The 22,687-nt window shown below is 38.5% G+C and overlaps 1 pseudogene; it reads left to right on the plus strand.

Annotated features, from left to right (window-relative positions):
• Positions 1-1,096: 1,096 nt before the first annotated feature.
• Positions 1,097-22,687, plus strand: part of LOC128053585 (ralBP1-associated Eps domain-containing protein 1-like) — a 109,778-nt pseudogene continuing 88,187 nt past the window's right edge.

Below are 22,687 nucleotides of genomic sequence, written 5' to 3' on the forward strand. Positions count from 1 at the left end.
CTGTGGCCACTGCTGAGTTTTCCAAATTTAAAGTTTGCCTAAATTATTTTAAAATACCTCCTTCCTCCTCTCTGCACTATCCCTTCTGTCATCCATCTCTGTGTCATCTTCGATTACTATTATAAATGAGAACTTTTATGTTTAAAGCATATGCAGAGGAAGCAGCATACAGAAAAATCAGAGATAGAAGAAAAGTATCTATATTGGGGGATATATTAAGTCTGAAATATAAAGAGTGAGAAACAAGCAGCAAGTTAGCAAGCAAACTGATGGGTGGGGCAAATCAGGAGAAGCCTATGTACCAGTCAGTGTATATGTACTGAACCTAGAGTCCCCGTGAATGCCATGTTACTTATGGATTGTAAGTAATTTAATCTGGGTTCTCATGGAGAATAATGGGCAGAAGTAAAGGAGACTTATTAGGAGGTACTGAAAAAGTCTAGGGATAAGATGAGAAGATCCCATTCAGAGTCATGACAATTGTGATGGAACAAAACAGCAGATATGTTTTAGATGTTTTATATTATAATGGGAGCTATGGAGCAGATAGGGAAGGTCTAGAATGATCCTGAGATTTTGTCTTGAATAAATGAGCAGTGTGATAGCATTACATGATACATGGGATAGTGATGTCAGAGTGACTTCTGAGAAGAAACAGAATGGTATTGCTCTTTGTAAGTCTTGTTTATACTATAGTCTTTCTCTCTGGAGGAAGTTAGGGCCACCATAAGCCTGGGTTTATGCAGGAAAGTCCCAGTTTATGCCTGTTGTTCTAGATACTAATTAGTAACTGACAAGGTATATAGTCACACTGGCTATGATAGATTGCCAAACTAAAAGAAATATTTTTTTTCTGTCTTTTAGCCTTTGGGAAGATGTTCCTTTTGAATTCACTTGCACTTCAAAAAGCCCACGTTTCTCTGTCAGACTCCTACACTATCATAACATGTGTAAAATTATTTTCCTATGGTTCCACCTCCTTCAGTAGATTTGAAAGTCGCTCAGTCCTGTCTGACTCTTTCCGACCCCTGGACTATACAGTCCATGGGATTCTCGAGGCCGGAATACTGGCCTGGAGTATTGGCTGTTGGCGGCCATGCGGGGAAGCTTGTGTGGGGTGGCAGAGTCTGCATCGGGTGCAGGGGAAGACTTTGGCGCGACGTCCCATGCCATCTTGCAGGTATAGCCTACCAAGAGGCCAGAAGGCAGAAGTTAGGCTGACTATGAATCTGTGAATGAGTGTATGGAAGGTGTTTATAAAATTATGAAGAACATCTGAAGAGAATGAAGCCCAAAAGCCTCTCTATCACATATGATATCAATCAGTTGTTTGAGCTTATTGATGACCTGGCATCGGCCTTGTTTGCTGAGCTGATATCCACACATACCAGCCTTATGACAAAGACTGGAATAAAGAGAAGATCTACATGCTCTTTCATCAACAGGCCCAACAGGCTGGGACCCTTGGAAGCCTTACGGGAACGGGAGTGGGCTTGGAACACAGGTGTGGACAGTGTGCTGTTGTGCAAGTTTTGTATTATAGTTATCCTGTTGCCATTTTGGTATACCCCAGCCAGAACTGAATGCATTAGATGAAGGGTGATGATCTTGTTCAACCTGAAACCCCTTTTGACCACACCCCCCATTTTTTACTTATACATTTGTATGATGATTTAGATGGAAGTTGGTTTTTGTCAGCTAATGTTGGTTCCAGTCCCTCAAACTGTTCATACCTGCTTGATATGTACTAATCTTTCTTCAGATTGGGATAGGGGGCAGTGGCACAGTTTAGTTATATTCTCAAGATAAAGTCTTTGTAAAAAACAAACAAATATTCTTTCTGTTCAGCTCAGTTTGGTTGCTCAGTTGTGTCTGACTCTTTGTGACCTCATGAATCACAGCATGCCAGGCCTCCCTGTCCATCACCAACTCCCAGAGTTCACTCAGATTCACGGCCATCGAGTCAGTGATGCCATCCAGCCATCTCATCCTCTGTCGTCCCCTTCGCCTCCTGCCCCCAATCCCTCCCAGCATCAAAGTCTTTTCCAATGAGTCAACTCTTCGCATGAGGTGGCCAAAGTACTGGAGTTTCAGATTCAGCATCATTCCCTCCAAAGAAATCCCAGGGCTGATCTCCTTCAGAATGGACTGGTTGGATCTCCTTGCAGTCCAAGGGACTCTCAAGAGTCTTCTCCAACACCACAGTTCAAAAGCATCAATTCTTTGGTGCACAGCTTTCTTCCCAGTCCAAATCTCACATCCATACATGACTACTGGAAAAACCATAGCCTTGACTAGATGGACCTTTCTTGGCAAAGTAATGTCTCTGCTTTTGAATATGCTATCTAGGTTGATCATAACTTTTCTTCCAAGGAATAAGCATCTTTTAATTTCATGGCTGCAGTAACTGTCTGCCATGATTTTGGAGCCCCCCAAAATAAAGTCTGACACTGTTTCCACTGTTTGCCCATCTATTTCCCATGAAGTGATGGGACCGGATGCCATAATCTTTGCTTTCTGAATGTTGAGCTTTAAGCCAACTTTTTCACTCTCCTCTTTCACTTTCATCAAGAGGCTTTTTCTTCACTTTCTGCCATAAGGGTGGTGGCATCTGCATATCTGAGGTTGTTCATATTTCTCCCAGCAATCTTGATTCCAGCTTGTGCTTCTTCCAGCCCAGCGTTTCTCATGATGTACTCTGCATGTTAGTTAAATAAGCAGGGTGACAATATACAGCCTTGACGTACGCCTTTTCCTAATTGGAACCAGTCTGTTCCATGTCCAGTTCTACCTGTTGCTTCCTGACCTGCATACAGGTTTCTCAAGAAGCATGTCATGTGGTCTGGTATTCCCATCTCTTTCAGAATTTCCCACAGTTTATTGTGATCCACACAGTCAAAGCCTTTGGCATAGTCAATAAAGAAGAGATAGATGTTTTTCTGGAACTCTCTTGCCTTTTCGATGATCCAGCAGATGTTGGCAATTTGATCTCTGGTTCCTCTGCCTTTTCTAAAACCAGCTTGAACATCTGGAAATTCACGGTTCACATATTGCTGAAGCCTGGCTTGGAGAATTTTGAGCATTACTTTACTAGCACGTGAGACGAGTGCAATTGTGCGGTAGTTTGGACAGTCTTTGACATTGCCTTTTTTTGGGATTGGAATGAAAACACTGACTTTTTCCAGTCCTGTGGCCACTGCTGAGTTTTCCAAACTTGCTGGCATATTGAATGCAGCACTTTCATAGCGTCATCTTTCAGGATTTGAAATAGCTCAACTGGAATTCCATCACCTCCACTAGCTTTGTTCGTAGTGATGCTTTCTAAGGCCCACTTGACTTCACATTCCAGAATGTCTGGCTCTAGGTGAGTGATCACATCATCGTGATTATCTTTAGTTAAAGAAAAGAGGCCAGAATACTGGAGTGGATAAACTTTCCCTTCTCCAGGGAATCTTCCCCACCCAGGAAATGAACCTAGGTCTCCTGCATTGCAGGTGGATTCTTTATCATCTGAGCTACCACAGAACCCCTAAGTATAAGAACTGCAATTTTTATAAACTTCTCTGGCTGAATCATGCCTGCCACACAGTAAGTGCTGTATGTGTGTGTGTGTATGTATATGAGTGTATGTGTGTACTTTGTACATCTTAAGTGTAGATTGATTGGTCCTATATATGGGTATTATGACTTCATAATTGGTAGTAAAGTTAAGAGTTTCATTAGGGAAATATAGAAGTTTTCCTCAGAGAAAGCTATGATAGGCAAAGAGTTTGGAGGATTTTGAAAATGGAAAAATTCTTGGGGAACAGATATTATTTTGTAGTTTTTTCTCTTGTCAAATAGTTGTTTGGAGGACTTAATGTCTCCTGAGAGTCCCTTGGACTGCAAGGAGATCCAACCAGTCCATTCTGAAGGAGATCAGCCCTGGGTGTTCTTTGGAAGAAATGATGCTTAAGCTGAAACTCCAGTACTTTGGCCACCTCATGCGAAGTGTTGACTCCTTGGAAAAGACTCTGATGCTGCAAGGGATCGGAGGCAGGAGAAGAAGGGGACGACAAAGGATGAGATGGCTGGATGGCATCACTGACTCGATGGACACGAGTCTGAGTGAACCCTGGGGGTTGGTGATGGACAGGGAGGCCTGGCGTGCTGATTCATGGGGTCGCAAAGAGTCAGACATGACTGAGCAACTGAAGTGAACTGAACTGAATGTCTGTGGCTCCTGATTTCAGTATCTGCAAATGTCATTGATTTTACATATTAACAGGTTAATATTTGGATCTGCTGACATAATACATTGGTACTTTTCATGATATAGAAAGTTATGCAAATGTTTGTTGGTGTTGTTATTTTATTACAGATATTAATGTTATAAGGTTTATGATAATATATTATCTTTGCAGTGGAAATTTTTCTTAATCACTGAAGCTTTTTAACAACTTCCTAAATTTAGAAAATGGAAATATAATTATTAGATGAAGAGGACAAATGGAAAAAAAGAGTAAATTCTTAGTTAAAAATAACAGTGCCAATGAATGTAACATTGCACCTGAAAATGAGTCAGTTTCTACACCAGATATAGAAGTACATTTGAATTTTATTAAACCCCATGATTTTTAAGCTTCTTATATAATACCCTCATTAACAATAAATGCTTTAAAAGTAAGGTGCTCTTAACATTTTATAGATATGCTTTTTAAACTTGTCCAAAAAATGGAAAAAAAATTAAAACAGAAAAATTGAAAAAAGAAAAGTGAAACAAACATACTCCCTCAAAATCATTGAGTTCAAGGTGTCCATAGAGAGAAGGATCATGAGTGTAATTAGCCCAAAAGTCAAAGGGTGAAGGAGATGTTAATATGAATACCCTGCAAGTGTATTATGCCTGCTTTTAGAATTGATTAATTCTTCAGAAAACTTTCATCAGGGGAATAAGAGCTGTGAAGTAAATATTAACACTCTACCACAGAATGTGATTCTTATGAAAATCAATATAGCAAAGAAAATGATGCTAAGGTAAATGTGTATACAGATATGCTTTAATATAGTTTAGTCATCTGAGAGTAGACAGTATTATTTATATTACTTTTTCTATTATTTATTTATATATTATATTTAAAATGGGTATAATTTTATATATAAAATTATGTCATATTAGTGTTTCAAATATTTTATTTGTCCAACAGTTTGCAAATGTAATATTTATAATGAATGTCAACTTTATAAAGCATATATATGTACATATATATACTGTGTATATATCCAGTAAATATATGTCCACATTAAGGTTGATAATATAAAATTGACATATAAATTCATTTTAAATATTATATTTGACAATTGCTAGAGAAATGAAACATATATAAACACTAATATTATACCTCTTTACAAGGAAATAATATTAAAAAAGTAAAAATTCATTCGTCCGCTTATATAATTCAACCCTTTAGATGAAACTAGTCATTCACACATGCACAAACACACAAATTACCATATTATTTGAATTTCAGGAAAGAGAATATGGGCAAAGAGTAGGAACTGAAGTTATGAGATCAAGAAAAAGGGAATAAGAATTCTTCATTAAAATCATAGAACATATTGTATAAGCATAAAGGACCAAAATAGATCTATATGTGCTGATATATGAAAGAAAAAATCAAGTCAAATAATTATTATATAACCCCATATTTGTGCCTTCAATCTTGTGTATATATGTATGAATTAAGAGAAAGATGTATTCATTTGGGGAGGACATGTTCACTTTGCCATTTTACACATTCACTGATTTTTTTTTTTAATAAACAGGAACTACATTTAAATTTGAGAAAACCCAGAGAATATTTCAGATGTAAATGTTATTATGGATTTGTCCACATGCAGCATATGTATATATTTTTCTCTTAGACAATCTCTGTTGCTGCTGCTGCTAAGTTGCTTCCATCGTGTGCAACTCTTAGTGACCCCATGGACTGCAGCCCACCAGGCTCCTCTGTCCATGGGATTTTCCAGGCAAGAGTACTGGAGTGGGGTGCCATTGCCTTCTCTGAGACAATCTCTAGAATTGATCAAATGGATAATTAATATATCTTGTTCATAATACTTAGTCAAGAGCAGATATTTACTAAATTACACTAAGTGTGCTTATTTTATAGTGTTAGATCCAGTTCAGTTCAGTTCAGTCACCCAGTCGTGTCCAACTCTTTGCGACGCCATGAATTGCAGCACGCCAGGACTCCCTGTCCATCACCAACTCACGGAGTTCACTCACACTCACGGCCATTGAGTCAGTGATGCCATCCAGCCATCTCATCCTCTGCTGTCCCCTTCTCCTCCTGCCCCCAATCCCTCCCAGCATCAGAGTCTTTTCCAATGAGTCAACTCTTTGCATGAGGTGGCCAAACTACTGGAGTTTCAGCTTCAGCATCATTCCTTCTAAAGAAATCCCAGGACCGATCTCCTTCAGAATGGACTGGTTGGATCTCCTTGCAGTCCAAGGGACTCTCAAGAGTCTTCTCCAACACCACAGTTCAAAAGCATCAATTCTTTGGCGCTCAGCTTTCTTCACAGTCCAACTCTCACATCCATACAAGACCATTGGAAAAACCATAGCCTTGACTAGATGGACCTTTCTTGGCAAAGTAATGTCTCTACTTTTGAATATGCTATCTAGGTTGGTCATAACTTTTCTTCCAAGGAGTAAGCGTCTTTTAATTTCATGGCTGCAGTCACCATCTTCAGGGACTTTGCAGCCCCCCAAAATAAAGTCTAACACTGTTTCTACTGTTTCCCCATCTATTTCCCATGAAGTGATGGGACCAGGTGCCATGATCTTCGTTTTCTGAATGTTGAGCTTTAAGTCAACTTTTTCACTCTCCTCTTTCACTTTCATCAAGAGGCTTTTTAGTTCCTCTTCACTTTCTGCCATAAGGGTGGTGGCATCTGCATATCTGAGGTTATTCATATTTCTCCCAGCAATCTTGATTCCAGCTTGTGCTTCTTCCAGCCCAGCGTTTCTCATGATGTACTCTGCATATAAGTTAAATAAGCAGGGTGACAATATACAGCCTTGATGTACTCCTTTTCCTATTTGGAACCAGTCTGTTGTTCTATGTCCAGTTCTAACTGTTGCTTTCTGTCCTGCATATAGGTTTCTCAAGAGACAGGTCAAGTGGTCTGGTATTCCCATCTCTTTCAGGATTTCCCACAGTTTATTGTGATCCACACAGTCAAAGCCTTTGGCATAGTCAATAAAGCAGAGATAGATATTTTTCTGGAACTCTCTTGCTTTTTCCATGATCCAGCGGATGTTGGCAATGTGATCTATGGTTCCTCTGCCTTTTCTAAAACCAGCTTGAACATCTGGAAGTTCATGGTTCACATATTTCTAAAGCCTGGCTTGGAGAATTTTGAGCATTACTTTACTAGAGTGTGAGATGAGTGCAATTATGCGGTAGTTTGAGCATTCTTTGGCATTGCCTTAGGTCCAGTTAGTTGATATTAATTCTTCTCATTTCATCTCTTTTTAAAAAATTATCCTCTTTCCCATTCTCAGTTATTCTGTGTGTATGTCATGTTGAACTACTGATAAATATGCAAAGGTTCTACACTCTTCTTTTGTATTTTGTAAGACTTTGATATATCTGTACCCCAGATCTCTTTCTTTAGGAACTCTGGTTATATGTTCTTCAACTAGGGGGCTTCCTGAATCTAGAAGACTGAGCAGTTGCAATGGCTTACAATACAGTCCTACTCACTGTTCAAAACCCAATCACACTGAATTCCAACTGTATCTTTATTTGCCTGTATCCCAAGATAGGCTTTAAATCAGAACTGGTTTTGTAGTCATATCTGTAGTCTCTAACTCAGTGATTGGTACCTAATTGAGTCTCAATAACTATTTCAAGTTAAGAAGCTAAATGACCACTCCCTCTGAGCAAGATATTGGATATTAAAGCACCCAGAATAATTTTGATCTAGCTACTGTACCTTTATTGCTGGTAAGCTGACTGATACACCTTTTGTTACCTCATTCATAATAATATCAATGGATATTTTATGCTCTTTTAGATAATTATTACATGGCTAAGAAATACATTTTATTTTATTACATATGCCAAGTTCTCCCTGGTCTATATTGGAGGCTAAATTTTGTTGATAGAAGAGAGAGAAATGTATCATAGAATTAAAAATGTAAAATAGAATTAAATGTATAATAAATGCTATGTGTGCATGCTAAGTTGCTTCAGTCATGTCTGACTTTTTGTGACCCTGTGGACTGTAGTATGCCAGGCTCCTCTGTCCGTGGGATTCTCCAGGCAAGGATACAGAAGTGGATTGCCATGCCCTCCTCCAAGGAATCTTCCAACCCAAGGATCAAACCCACGTTTCCTATTTCTCTTTCATTGGCAGGCAGGTTCTTTGCCACTAGCCCCACCTAGGAAGCCCAATAGAATGTATAACAGAATTAAAAAAATGTATCATAGAATACACATTAAATCCTGCTTGTCATCTCATGATTCTACTGGATCTGTGAGAAGACAGCAGGACTTGAGATCAATTTTGAAAGACTCAGATGTATATCTAATATTATAATACTACTTTTGATCTGTCGCTATCAATGCTGAGTTATCCTAAGGACTCGGTGATATCAACTAACAAAAGCACTTCTGTAATATCCACCTAGGCAGCAAATACTTCTCAGGTTACTTATTATGGCACAACTCAGTCACTGTTATTGCCAGTAATTATAGTGGTTCAAGGTTGGAGCCGAGGTATGCCTGTTGCCATTGACACATAAATCCAAATATGCACAGAGCATTGGCTAGAGAACATTTTCTCTACTGACAATACTGGAGATACCCAACATGATTTTGGCTTAAATAATTTGGAGATTAAATAAAAGTAGAACGAGAAAACTTCCAAATTTTTATCTGCAGAAGATTTTTTCTTCTCAATCAGTAATCATGTTCGAGACCATCACTGTAAGATGCCCACTGACATCAGGTCCATAGAAAGTTGATGGAGCCATTGTAAGGTGTGCACAGCTCCTGACTGGCTGATAATCCCAAATAGTCCTGAAATTACTTTCCTTACAAGAATGATGTGCTCCTAAAAATCTGACTGCCAAGTAAATTAAAGCAAATTAGACTTAACACTGGAGAAGGCAATGGCACCCCACTCCAGTACTCTTCCCTGGAAAATCCCATGGACAGAGGAGTCAGGTGGGCCACAGTCCATGGGGTCGCTGAGAGTTGGACACGACTGATCGACTTCACTTTCACTTTTCACTTTCATGCATTGGAGAAGGAAATTGCAATCCACTCCACTGTTCTTGCCTGGAGAATCCCAGGGATGGTTGGAGCCTGGTGGGCTGCCATCTATGGGGTTGCACAGAGTCGGACACGACTGAAGTGACTTAGCAGCAGCAGCAGCAGCAGACTTAACACTGTCTTCAAATTGAAGTTTGTTGTGGGAAAAAAGCTACATCTGTAATTTGCTGACTCTGAGTTTTACTTAGTAATGAAATTTCCCCCTAAATCACTGATAAAATGCAGGGCATTCTCTGGATTTTAATGAGGTGAATTTAGTTATAAAGATGAAAGTCTATAATATTAAGTAGTAAAACTCCATACAATATGCACAGAAAAGAAGAAAGGAAGTTCCAAATGGAAAAATTTTTCATTGGTGAAAAATCTCCGTATTTTAAAATAAGTTAATTTTAAAATATATATTCCAAAATAAACGTTACTTGAAATATTTGCTTTATTAGCAGTTAGCATTTTTCTTAATAGATAAGGTTATATGAAATTCTATTACACATGGAAGAAAGTGATAAATAATAGTTTTGTTGTTGTTAAGTTGCTAAATTGTGTCCAACACTTTGCAGCCCCATGGACTGCAGCACACCAGGCCTCCCTGTCCTGCTCTAATTCCTGGAGTTTGCTCAAACTCATGTCCATTGAGTTGGTGATGCAATTCAACCATCTTTTCCTCTGTCACCCTCTTCTCCTGCCCTCAATCTTTCTCAGCATCTGGGTCTTTTCCAATGAGCTGGCTCTTCTCATCAGGTGGCCAGAGAATTGGAGCTTCAGAATCAATCTCTCCAATGATTATTCAGGGTTGATTTCTTTTAATATTGACTGGTTGGATCTCCTGGCAGTCCAAGGGACTCTCAAGAGTCTTCTCCAGCACCATAGTTTGAAAGCATCAATTCTCCAGCATTCAGCCTTCTTTATGGTCCAATACTCACATCTGTACATGACTACCAGAAAAACCATAGCTTTGTAGTCCTTTGTTGGCAAAGTAGTGTTTCTGCTTTTTAATACGCTGTCTAGTTTGGTCATAGCTTTTCTTCCAAGGAGCAAGTGTGTTTTAATTTCATGGCTGCAGTCACTCTCTGCAGTGATTTTGGAGCCCCCCAAAATAAAGTCTCTCACTGCTTCCACTTTTTCGCCATCATTTTCCCATGAACTGTTGGGACCGGATGCCATGATCTTATTTTTTGAATGTGAACCTTAAGTCAGCTTTTTTCACTTTCCTCTTTCACCCTCATCAAGAGGCTTTTTAGTTCCTCTTCGTTTTCTGCCATTAGAGTGGTATCATCAGAATATCTGAGATTGTTGATATTTCTCCCTACAGTGTTGATTCCAGTTTGGGATTCATCCAACCTGGCATTTCACATGATGTACTCTGCATATAAGTTAAATAAGTAGGGTGCCAATGTACAGTTTTGTCATACTCCTTTCACAATTTTGAATCAGTCCATTGTTTCATGTCTGGTTCTGAAGATCAGAAACCAGATGGGATTAATTTAGTGTATGAAATGAAGCTACAGTGGTTTAAAAATGGCCAAGGTAATGAAGTTGCCATTTTTATAGTTTCAAGGTTATGATCTCCCAATGTGAACAGATTTAAGTGTTAATCACTTAGTCATGGCTGACTCTTTGCTGCCCCATGGATTGTAGCCTGCCAGACTCCTCTGTCCATGGGATTCTCTAGGCAAGAATACTGCAGTGGGTTGCCATTCCTTCCTTTTGGAGATGTTCCTGACCCAGGGATCAAACTTGGATCTCGTGCATTACAGGCAGATTCTTTACTGGCTGAGCCACCAGGGAAGCCCAGATTTAGAGGACTTGATAAATGTGAAAATGTGAAAAAATTATAACTTTTGTTGTGCACAAAATACTTTAACTTTCTATTCTCTAATAGAATTCAATATTTGTATGTAGCATGTGCTGCATATTAAAGACATGATGTGTATAATGCCTACTTAAAAGCAGAGTGTAAGAGTTACAAGTGATCCCATTTGCAGAATGGAGCCATTTTCTTTGGATTTTCTGTTTTCTCAATAGTTCAAAATACTTTATTATTTTTTTAAGCTAACTAGCTTACAAGAAATGAGGCCACAGTTTTGCTGCTATTTTCTTTCTGTATCTTAGTTGGTTTAGTTTATGTTTCATATACGAAAAAAATAGAAATTTTCTCCCTCTAGAAAAACTATTCACATTGATTTTGAAAGTAATAATGGACAGAAAAGGCTTTCTAAATCCAAGTTAATTCATGTTTGTCTCTAACTTTGGAAGATGGTATGTATTAAATAGTATACCTTAACTTTTAAATATTGAATCTATCCCTTTGGAAGACATTCTGTTAAGTATTGGTTAATTAAAAAGGGAATATTGTAACACATATTCTGATCTTGTCATTGCTAAGAGTGCTTTAGGTGTAGTGAGATTTGTTGGCTAGACTAACAGTTGCCTACTCATCTTGTATGAGTTATAGAGCTTTTAAATCTGTTTATCTATGATTTGTAAACATACAATGAAAGGAAACAATTTAGCACCTCCTCTTAAACCCTCAAGAGACCTTCTTGGCTCTTAGCCCCTAAACATATCTTTGTGTCTCAGAATTTCTTCCCTATTAACCACTGAAGTGATACCACCCACTTTCTACTTCAAAAATCATACCTCCTGGGCGGTCCTAAGATGGCGGAGGAATAGGACGTGAAGACCACTTTCTCCCTCACAAATTCCTCAAAAGAACATTTCAACACTGAGCAAACTCCACAAAACAACTTCTGTAGGCTGGCAGAGGACATCAGGCAACCAGAAAAGCAGACCATTGTCTTCAAAAACAGTGAACTTCTCTGGGTGTCCCTCAATGTGGAGAAACTTTTCATCTTTAACCTAGATGTTTTATCATTGGTGCTATATAGATGGAGAAGTCTAGAGGCTACTGTAAAAATAAAACTGAAAACCAGAAGCAGGAGGCTTAAGTCCAAAGCCTGAAAACATCAGAGAACTCCTGAATTTAGGGAACATTAAGCAATAGGAGCTCATCAAATGCCTCCATACCTACAGTGAAACCAAGCTCCACCCAAGGACCAAGAAGTTCCAGAACAAGACATACCACTCAAATTCTCCAGCAACACAGGAACACACTCCTGAGCTTCAATATACAGGCAGCTCAAAGTTACTCCAAAACCTTTGATGTCTCATAACCCATTACTGATCACTCCACTGCACTCCAGAGAGAAGAAACCCATCTACACCCACCAGAACTCCAACACAAGCCTCCCTAACCAGGAAACCTAGACAAGCCCTAGATAGAACCCCTCCCACAGTGAGGAAGCTCCATAATAAAGAGAACTCCACAAATTACCAGAATATAAAAAGGCCACCCCAAACGCAGCAATATAATCAAGATGAAGAGATAGAGGAATACTCAGCCGGTAAAGGAACAGGAGGGTTGCCCACCAAACCAAACAAAAGAGGAAGAGGTAGGGAATCTACCTGAGAAAGAATTCTGAATATTGATAGTGAAAATGATCCAAAATCTTGAAATCAAAATGGAATCACAGATAAATAGCCTAGAGACAAGGATAGAGAAGATGCAAGAAAGGTTTAACAAGGACCTAGAAGAAATAAAAAAGAGTTAATATATAATGAATAACGCAATAAATGAGATCAGAAACACTCTGGAAGCAACAAATAGCAGAATAACAGAGGCAGAAGATAGGATTAGTGAAATAGAAGATAGAATGGTAGAAATAAATGAATCAGAGAGGAAACAAGAAAAACGAATTAAAAGAAATGAGGACAATCTCAGAAACCTCCAGGACGATATGAAACACTCCAACATTCGAATTATAGGAGTCCCAGAAGAAGAAGACAAAAAGAAAGACCATGAGAAAATCCTTGAGGAGATAATAGTTGAAAACTTCCCTAAAATGGGGAAGGAAATAATCACCCAAGTCCAAGAAACACAGAGAGTTCCAAATAGGATAAACCCAAGGTGAAACACCCCAAGACACATATTAATCAAATTAACAAAGATCAAACACAAAGAACAAATATTAAAAGCAGCAAGGGAGGAAAGACAACAAATAACACAGAAGGGGATTCCCATAAGGATAACAGCTGATCTTTCAATAGAAACTCTTCAGGCCAGGAGGGAATGGCAAGACATACTTAAAGTGATGAAAGAAAATAACCTACAGCCCAGATTACTGTACCCAGCAAGGATCTCATTCAAATACGAAGGAGAAATCAAAAGCTTTACAGACAAGCAAAAGCTGAGAGAATTCAGCACCACCAAACCAGCTCTTCAACAAATTCTAAAGGATATTCTCTAGACAGGAAACACAAAAAGGGTGTATAAACCCGAACCCCAAACAATAAAGTAAATGGTAACAGGATCATACTTATCAATAATTACCTTAAACGTAAATGGGTTGAATGCCCCAACCAAAAGACAAAGACTGGCCGAATGGATACAAAAACAAGACCCCTCTATATGCTGCTTACAAGAGACCCACCTCAAAACAAGGGACACATACAGACTGAAAGTGAAGGGCTGGAAAAAGATATACCATGCAAATAGAGACCAAAAGAAATCAGGAGTGGCAATACTCATATCTGATAAAATAGACTTTAAAACAAAGGCTGTGAAAAGAGACAAAGAAGGCCACTACATAATGATCAAAGGATCAATCCAAGCAGAAGATATAACAATTATATATGTAGCCAACATAGGAGCACCGCAATATGTAAGACAAATGCTAACAAGTATGAAAGGGGAAATCAACAATAACACAATAATAGTGGGAGACTTTAATACCCAATCACACCTATGGACAGATCAACTAAACAGAAAATCAACAAAGAAATGCAAACTTTAAATGATACAATAGATCAGTTAGACCTAGTTGATATCTATAGGACATTTCACCCCAAAACAATGAATTTCACCTTTTTTTCAAGTGCTCATGGAACATTCTCCAGGATAGATCACATCCTGGGCCATAAATCTAAACTTGATAAATTAAAAAAAATCGAAATCATTCCAAGCATCTTTTCTGACCATAATGCATTAAGATTAGATCTCAATTACAGGAGAAAAACTATTAAAAATTCCAACATATGGAGGTTGAACAACACACTTCTGAATAACCAACAAATCACAGAAGAAATCAAAAAAGAAATCAAAATATGCATAGAAACGAATGAAAATGAAAACACAACAACCCAAAACCTGTGGGACACTATAAAAGCAGTGCTAAGAGGAAAGTTCATAGCAATACAGGCATACCTCAAGAAACGAGAAAAAAGTCAAATAAACAACCTAACTCGACACCTAAAGCAACTAGAAAAGGAAGAATTGGAGAACCCCAGAGTTAGTAGAAGGAAACAAATCTTAAAAATTAGGGCAGAAATAAATGCAAAAGAAACAAAAGAGACCATAGCAAAAATCAACAAAGCCAAAAGCTGGTTCTTTGAAAGGATAAATAAAATTGACACCATTAGCCAGACTCATCAAGAAGCAAAGAGAGAAAAATCGAATCAATAAAATTAGAAATGAAAATGGAGAGATCACAACAGACAACACAGAAATACAAAGGATCATAAGAGACTACTATCAGCAGTTGTATGCCAATAAAATGGACAACGTGGAAGAAATGGACAAATTCTTAGAAAAGTACAATTTTCCAAAACTGAACCAGGAAGAAATAGAAAATCTTAACAGACCCATCACAAGCACGGAAATTGAAACTGTAATCAGAAATCTTCCAGCAAACAAAAGCCCAGGTCCAGATGGCTTCACAGCTGAATTCTACCAAAAATTTCAAGAAGAGCTAACACCTCTCCTACTCAAACTCTTCCAGAAAATTGCAGAGGAAGGTAAACATCCAAACTCATTCTATGAGCCCACCATCACCCTAATACCAAAACCTGACAAAGATACTACAAAAAAAGAAAACTACAGGCCAATATCACTGATGAACATAGATGCAAAAATCCTCAACAAAATTCTAGCAATCAGAATCCAACAACACATTAAAAAGATCATACACCATGACCAAGTGGGCTTTATCCCAGGGATGCAAGGATTCTTCAATATCCGCAAATCAATCAATGTAATTCACCACATTAACAAATTGAAAAATAAAAGCCATATGATTATCTCAATAGATGCAGAGAAGGCCTTTGACAAAATTCAACATCCATTTATGATAAAAACTCTCCAGAAAGCAGGAATAGAAGGAACATACCTCAACATAATAAAAGCTATATATGACAAACCCACAGCAAACATTATCCTCAGTGGTGAAAAATTGAAAGCATTTCCCCTAAAGTTAGGAACAAGACAAGGGTGCCCACTTTCACTGCTACTATTCAACATAGTTTTGGAAGTTTTGGCCACAGCAATCAGAGCAGAAAAAGAAATAAAAGGAATCCAAATTGGAAAAAAAGAAGTAAAACTTTCACTGTTTGCAGATGACATGATCCTCTACATAGAAAACCCTAAAGACTCCACAAGAAAATTACTAGAGCTCATCAATGAATATAGTAAAGTTGCAGGATATAAAATCAACACACAGAAATCCCTTGCATTCCTATACACTAATAATGAGAAAGTAGAAAAAGAAATTAAGGAAACAATTCCATTCACCATTGCAACGAAAAGAATAAAATACTTAGGAATATATCTACCTAAAAAAACTAAAGACCTATATATAGAAAACTATAAACACTGGTGAAAGAAATCAAAGAGGACACTAATAGATGGAGAAATAGACCATGTTCATGGATTGGAAGAATCAATATAGTGAAAATGAGTATACTACCCCAAAGCAATTTACAAATTCAACGCAATCCCTATCAAACTACCAGCGGTATTTTTCACAGAGCTAGAACAAATAATTTCAAGATTTGTATGGAAATACAAAAAACCTCCAATAGCCAAAGCAATCTGGAGAAAGAAGAATGGAACTGGAGGAATCAACTTGCCTGACTTCAGGCTCTACTACAAAGCCACAGTCATCGAGACAGTATGGTACTGGCACAAAGACAGACATATAGATCAATGGAACAAAATAGAAAGCCCAGAGATAAATCCACACACATATGGACACCTTATCTTTGACAAAGGAGGCAAGAATATACAATGGAGTAAAGACAATCTCTTTAACAAGTGGTGCTGGGAAAACTGGTCAACCACTTGTAAAAGAATGAAGTTAGATCACTTTCTAACACCATACACAAAAATAAACTGAAAATGGATTAAAGATCTAAATGTAAGACCAGAAACTATAAAACTCCTAGAGGAGAATATAGGCAAAACACTCTCCGACATAAATCACAGCAGGATCCTCTATGGTCCTCCTCCCAGAATCCTGGAAATAAAAGCAAAAATAAACAAACGGGATCTAATGAAAATTAAAAGCTTCTGCACAACAAAGGAAAATATAAGCAAGGTGAAAAGACAGCCTTCTGAATGGGACAAAATAATAGCAAATGAAGCAACTGACAAACAACTAATCTCAAAAATAGACAAGCAACTTATGCAGCTCAATTCCAGAAAAATAAATTACCCAATCAAAAAATGGGCCAAAGAACTAAATAGACATTTCTCCAAAGAAGACATACAGATGGCTAACAAACACATGAAAAGATGCTCAACATCACTCATTATTAGAGAAATGCAAATCAAAACCACAATGAGGTACCACTTCACACCAGTCAGAATGGCTGCGATCCAAAAATCTGCAAGCAATAAATGCTGGAGAGGGTGTGGAGAAAAGGGAACCCTCCTACACTGTTGGTGGGAATGCAAACTAGTACAGCCACTTTGGAGAACAGTGTGGAGATTCCTTAAAAAATTGCAAATAGAACTGCCTTATGACCCAGCAATCCCACTGCTGGGCATACACACCGAAGAAACCAGAATTGCAAGAGACACATGTACCCCAATGTTCATCGCAGCACTGTTTATAATAGCCAGGACATGGAAACAACCTAGATGTCCATCAGCAGATGAATGGATAAGAAAGCAGTGGTACATATACACAATGGAGTATTACTCAGCCGTTAAAAAGAATACATTTGAATCAGTTCTAATGAGATGGATGAAACTGGAGCCGATTATACACAGTGAAGTAAGCCAGAAAGAAAAACACCAATACAGTATACTAACATATATATATGGAATTTAGGAAGATGGCAATGACGACCCTGTATGCAAGACAGCAAAAAAGACGCAGATGTGTATAACAGACTTTTGGACTCAGAGGGAGAGGGAGAGGGTGGGATGATTTGGGAGAATGGCATTGTAACATGTATACTATCATGCAAGAATCGAATCGCCAGTCTATGTCTGACGCAGGATACAGCATGCTTCGGGCGGGTGCCCGGTGATGACCCAGAGAGATGTTATGGGGAGGGAGGTGAGTGGGGGGTTCATGTTTGGGAACACATGTACACCCGTGGTTGATTCATGTCAATGTATGGCAAAACCAATACAGTATTGTAAATTTAAAATAAAGAAAGAAAGAAAGAAAGAAAGAAAACAGGCTAGCTCAACAAACAAACAAACAAACAAAAATCATACCTCCTGGCCAGTTTCACTGTTGAATCCCCACAACACAACTTAAGCCTTTGTGTGAAAACACAATTGCAAGAAGCCAAAAAAAAAAAAAAAAAAAAATTAGAATAGCATAGTTCATAGAGGAAATAGAAGAAAGCAATAGAATGAGAAAGACTAGAGATCTCTTCAAGAAAATTAGAGATTTCAATGGTATATTTCATGCAAAGATGGGCACAAAATGAACAGAAAAGGTATGAACCTAACAGAAGCAGGAGATATTAAGAAGAGGTGGCAACAATACACAGAAGAACTATACAAAAAAATCTTCACGACCCAGATAACCACGATGGTGTGATCACTCACTTAGAGCCACACATCCTGGAATGTGAAGTCAAATGGGCCTGAGGAAGCATCACTATGAATAAACATAGTGGAGGTGATGGAACTCCAGTAGACCTATTTCAAATTCTGAAAGATGATACTGTGAAAGTGCGGCACTCAATATGCCAGCAAATCTGGAAAACTCAGCAATGGCCACAGGGCTGGAAAAGGTCAGTTTTCTTTCTAATTCCCAAGAAAGGCAATGCCAAAGAATGTTTAAACTACCATACAATTACACTCGTCTCACATGCTAGCAAAGTAATGCTCAAAATTCTCCAAGCTAGGCTTCAGCTGTATGTGAACCGTGAACTTACAGATGTTCAAGCTGGATTTAAAAAAGGCAGAGGAACCATAGATTAAATTACCAACATCCAATGGATCATCAAAAAGCAAGAGAGTTTCAGAAAAACACCTACCTCTGCTTCATTGACTATGTCAAAGGCTTTGACTGTGTGGATCACAATAAACTGTGGAAAATTTTTCAAGAGATGGGAATACTACATCACCATATCTACCTCCTGAGATATCTGTATGCAGGTCAAGAAGTAGCAGTTAGAATGGGACATGGAACAACAGACTGGTTCTAAATTGGGAAAGTGGTACATCAAGGCTGTATATTGTCACACTGATTATATGACTTCTATGCAGAGTATATCATGTGAAATGCCAGGCTAGATGAAGCACAAGCTGGAATCAAGATTACCAAGAGAAATATCAATAACCTCAGGTACACAGATGACACGAGCATTATGGCAGAAAGTAAAGAGTTAGTTAGCCTCTTGATGAAAGTGGAAGAGGAGAGTGAAAAAGTTGGCTTAAAGCTCAACATTCAGAAAACTAAGATCATGGCATCTCATCCCATCACTTCATGGCAAATAGATGGGGAAACAATGGAAACAGTGACAGACTTTATTTCCTTGGGCTCTAAAATCTCTGCAAATGGTGACTGCAGCCATGAAATTAAAGGACACTTGTTTCTTGAAGGAAAAGCTATGACTAACCTAGACAGCATATTAGAAAGCAGAAACATGCCAACAAAGGTCCGTCTAGGCAGGGCTATGGTTTTTCCAGTAGTCATGTATGGATGTGAGAGTTGGACTGTGAAGAAGGCTGAGTGCCGAAGAACTGAGGCTTTTGGACTGTGGTGTTGGAGAAGACTCTTGAGAATCCTTTGGACTGCAAGGAGATCCAACCAGTAAATCCTGGAGGAAATGAGTTCTGAATACTCAATGGAAGGACGGATGCTGAAGCTGAAATGCCAGTATTTTGCCACCTGATACGAAGAACTGACTTATTTGAAAAGACCCTGATGCTGGGAAAGATTGAAGGCAGGAGGAGAAGGGGATGACAGAGGATGAGATGTTTGGATGACATCACCAATTCTATGGACATGAATTTGAGCAATTCCTGGAGTTGGTGATGGACAGGGAGGCCTGGTGTTCTGCAGTTCATGGGGTCACAAATAGTCAGACACAACTGAGTGACTGAACTGAACTGAAGTTCATGGAGGGAAAGTGAAAGTAACAGTAAGGATTGTAGTGTTAAGATGATAAACTGGGTTGTACTCACTACAGATTCCTATCCATCCCTTTTTTTTCATCTTCAGTGGATTTATTATCAGTCTTGCTACCAGCATTTCATTGTAGAAAATGTCTCTCATTGGCTATGTGTCCATTTTATAACAAAATAAAAGAAGAAAAAGACCTTTTTCCGTTTCTAAAGTAAACACCATTGATCATACCTCTGGCATGAATTGAGAGTCTTCTACAAGCTAGCCCTAATGCTGGCCCCTGAACAGAAATACAGAATAAAGTAAAGTTCCAAACTAGAGGGATTCCCTTCCTTTCACAAAACAGGACTGAATATTTCCAACAACTATGACCCTCCTACAGACATAGCATCTTTGATTGTTAGAGTCCCAGAGGTCTTTTTACTTATGGAATAAAAGACTCTGAATAATATATGATATGTACTATAGATACTATATAATATATATTATGGACACTAAATACTAGAAGTTGATGACTTGGGTTTAATGTTTTATTTGTTATTAATTTAATTGGAATGAAGATTAATATTAGTTCTTAGTTAATTTATAAGAGAATATTTGTAAGATTAGAATGTCTCATATTGTAAAATATCCTCAAAACAAAAAAAGTGATTCAGAAATTTTGTGTCCATTACATCAATCCTTTTGAAGCATGCTGTCCTCTGTGGTATCAGAGCAGAATGCACTTTTGGATAATGCAGTTCCTGTGCTCATTTTCTTTGCTAAGGAGTTGAACTGAGAATTCCTCCAGGGATCTTGTTTGGAATATTGTGATGACACATTGTTTTCCTTTTTTTGTAGAGCAAGATAATAAATCAGTGGCTTGCTGTGCTTGGTTATTCTTTATTGGCACAACGAATCTTAAATCAACATGGTGAAGAATAAAAGTAATGATTGTATTTAGACTTTTCTCATACAGAGATTTTCTTTTTCATTTTCTGTTGTGTCTGACGTCACTAATATTAATAATAAAGATCAGCATCAACTATTCCTGAATTAACCTGAAAATACTTATTCAGATCATCTCATAAGAATGTTTTTCTGTTGCTACTGTTTGGAGAAAAAAAATCACTGATGAATTTCTGTCTTACATACTTAAGGCCACTAATATAATCAGTTTATCACATAGAGACTGGTGAGGGTATTACAAAGACAAAGAATTTGTATTTCAGTGTATTATTATCTTCCCAATTCTGAGAACAGATAAGACTCTGAGAAGAATTATATATATATATAAAACATATATGTCTTACCACTAGTCATAGTGGCCATAAATTCAGGTAGGCAGTCAAACTAAAAAGGCAAAATAACTTTAATCTAATCCTGTGTTGTGGCACTCTCTGTCCCCCTTTTGATGTCTATGTCAGAAGCTTTCTCTCTCCTTCCTCACTGTAATTCATCAAGATGGTAGAATAGAAGGACGTGTGCTCATCTTCTCCTGTAAGAACTCAAAAATTACAACTTGCAGCTGAACAGCCATTGACAAAAGAATTGTGGATCCCACCAAAAAAAGACACCCCATGTCCAAGGGCAAAGGAGAAGCCCAAACAAGATGGTGGGAGGGGCAAAATGTGTTAGAATCAAAGCCCATATCCTCCAGAGATGCTCAGAGGGCTCAAACAAAACCTTGTGCACACCAGGACCCAGGAGAAAGGAGCAGTGACCCCACAAGAGCCTGAGCCAGACTTGCCTGTGAGTCTCCAGGAGTCTTCAGTTGAGGTATGGGTCAGCAGTGGCCTGCTGCAGGGTCAGGGGCACTGACTGCAACAGTCCTGGGAGCCACAGGCATACGTCATTTTGAAGGAGGACATTACAACCATTACCCCTACCATAGTCTGGCCTAAGGCCAAACTACGAGGAGGGAACACAGCCCCACCCATCAAAGCAAGACACAGATCCCCCACAGCCAGTCCCTCCCAAAATGAAGCTTCCACAAGCCTCTTACCCTTATCCATTAGGGGCAGACAAAATGAAAACCATGGTCACAGAAAGCTAAACAAACCGATCAAATGAATCACAGCCTTGTCTAGCTCAATGAGCCATGCCATTTAGGGCCACCCAAGATGGAGGGTTCAAGGTGGAGAGTTCTGACAAAATGTGGTCCACTGGAGAACGGAATGGCAAGCCATTTCAGTATTCTTGCCTTGAACCCCATGAATAGTACGAAAAGGCAAAAAGTATGACACTGAAAGACGAACTCACCAGGTCTGCAGGTGTCCAATATGCTACTGGAGAAGAGTGGAGAAATAACTCTAGAAAGAATGAAGAGGCTGAGCCAAAGCAAAAACGGAAGTGGTCAAACAGAAAATGGCAAGAGTGAACATCAACATTTTGGGAATCAATGAACTAAAATGAACTGGAATGGGAGAATTTAATTCAGATGACCATTACCTCTACTACCATGGGCAAGAATCGCTTAGAAGAAAATGATTAGCCCTAATAGTCAACAAAAGAGTCCCAAATGCAGTACTTGGGTGCAGTTTCAAAAGGGAAAGAATGATCTCTCTCCATTTCCAATGCAAACCATTCAGTATCACAGTAATCCAAGTCTATGCCCCAACCACTTACCCAAAGAAGCTGAAGTTGAATGGTTCTGTATAGACACAGTTCAACAGTTAATAGTATATGCTCTGGAAGCAGACAGTTGGGGGTTCAAATTACGGTCCTGCTGAAACTTTGGCCAAACTATTTATAATTCACTCAGGATATCCTTTGTTTTTTCCAGTGGTCATGAATGGATGTGAGAGTTGGACTATAAAGAAAACTGAGTGCCAAAGAATTGATGGTTTTGAACTGTGGTGTTAGAGAAGACTCTGAGAGTCCCTTGGACTGCAAAGAGGTCCAACCAATCCATCCTAAAGGAAATCAGTCGTGAATATTCATTGGAAGGAC

This window comes from Budorcas taxicolor, chromosome 9 (genome assembly GCF_023091745.1).
Source record: "Budorcas taxicolor isolate Tak-1 chromosome 9, Takin1.1, whole genome shotgun sequence".
Lineage (NCBI taxonomy): Eukaryota > Metazoa > Chordata > Mammalia > Artiodactyla > Bovidae > Budorcas > Budorcas taxicolor.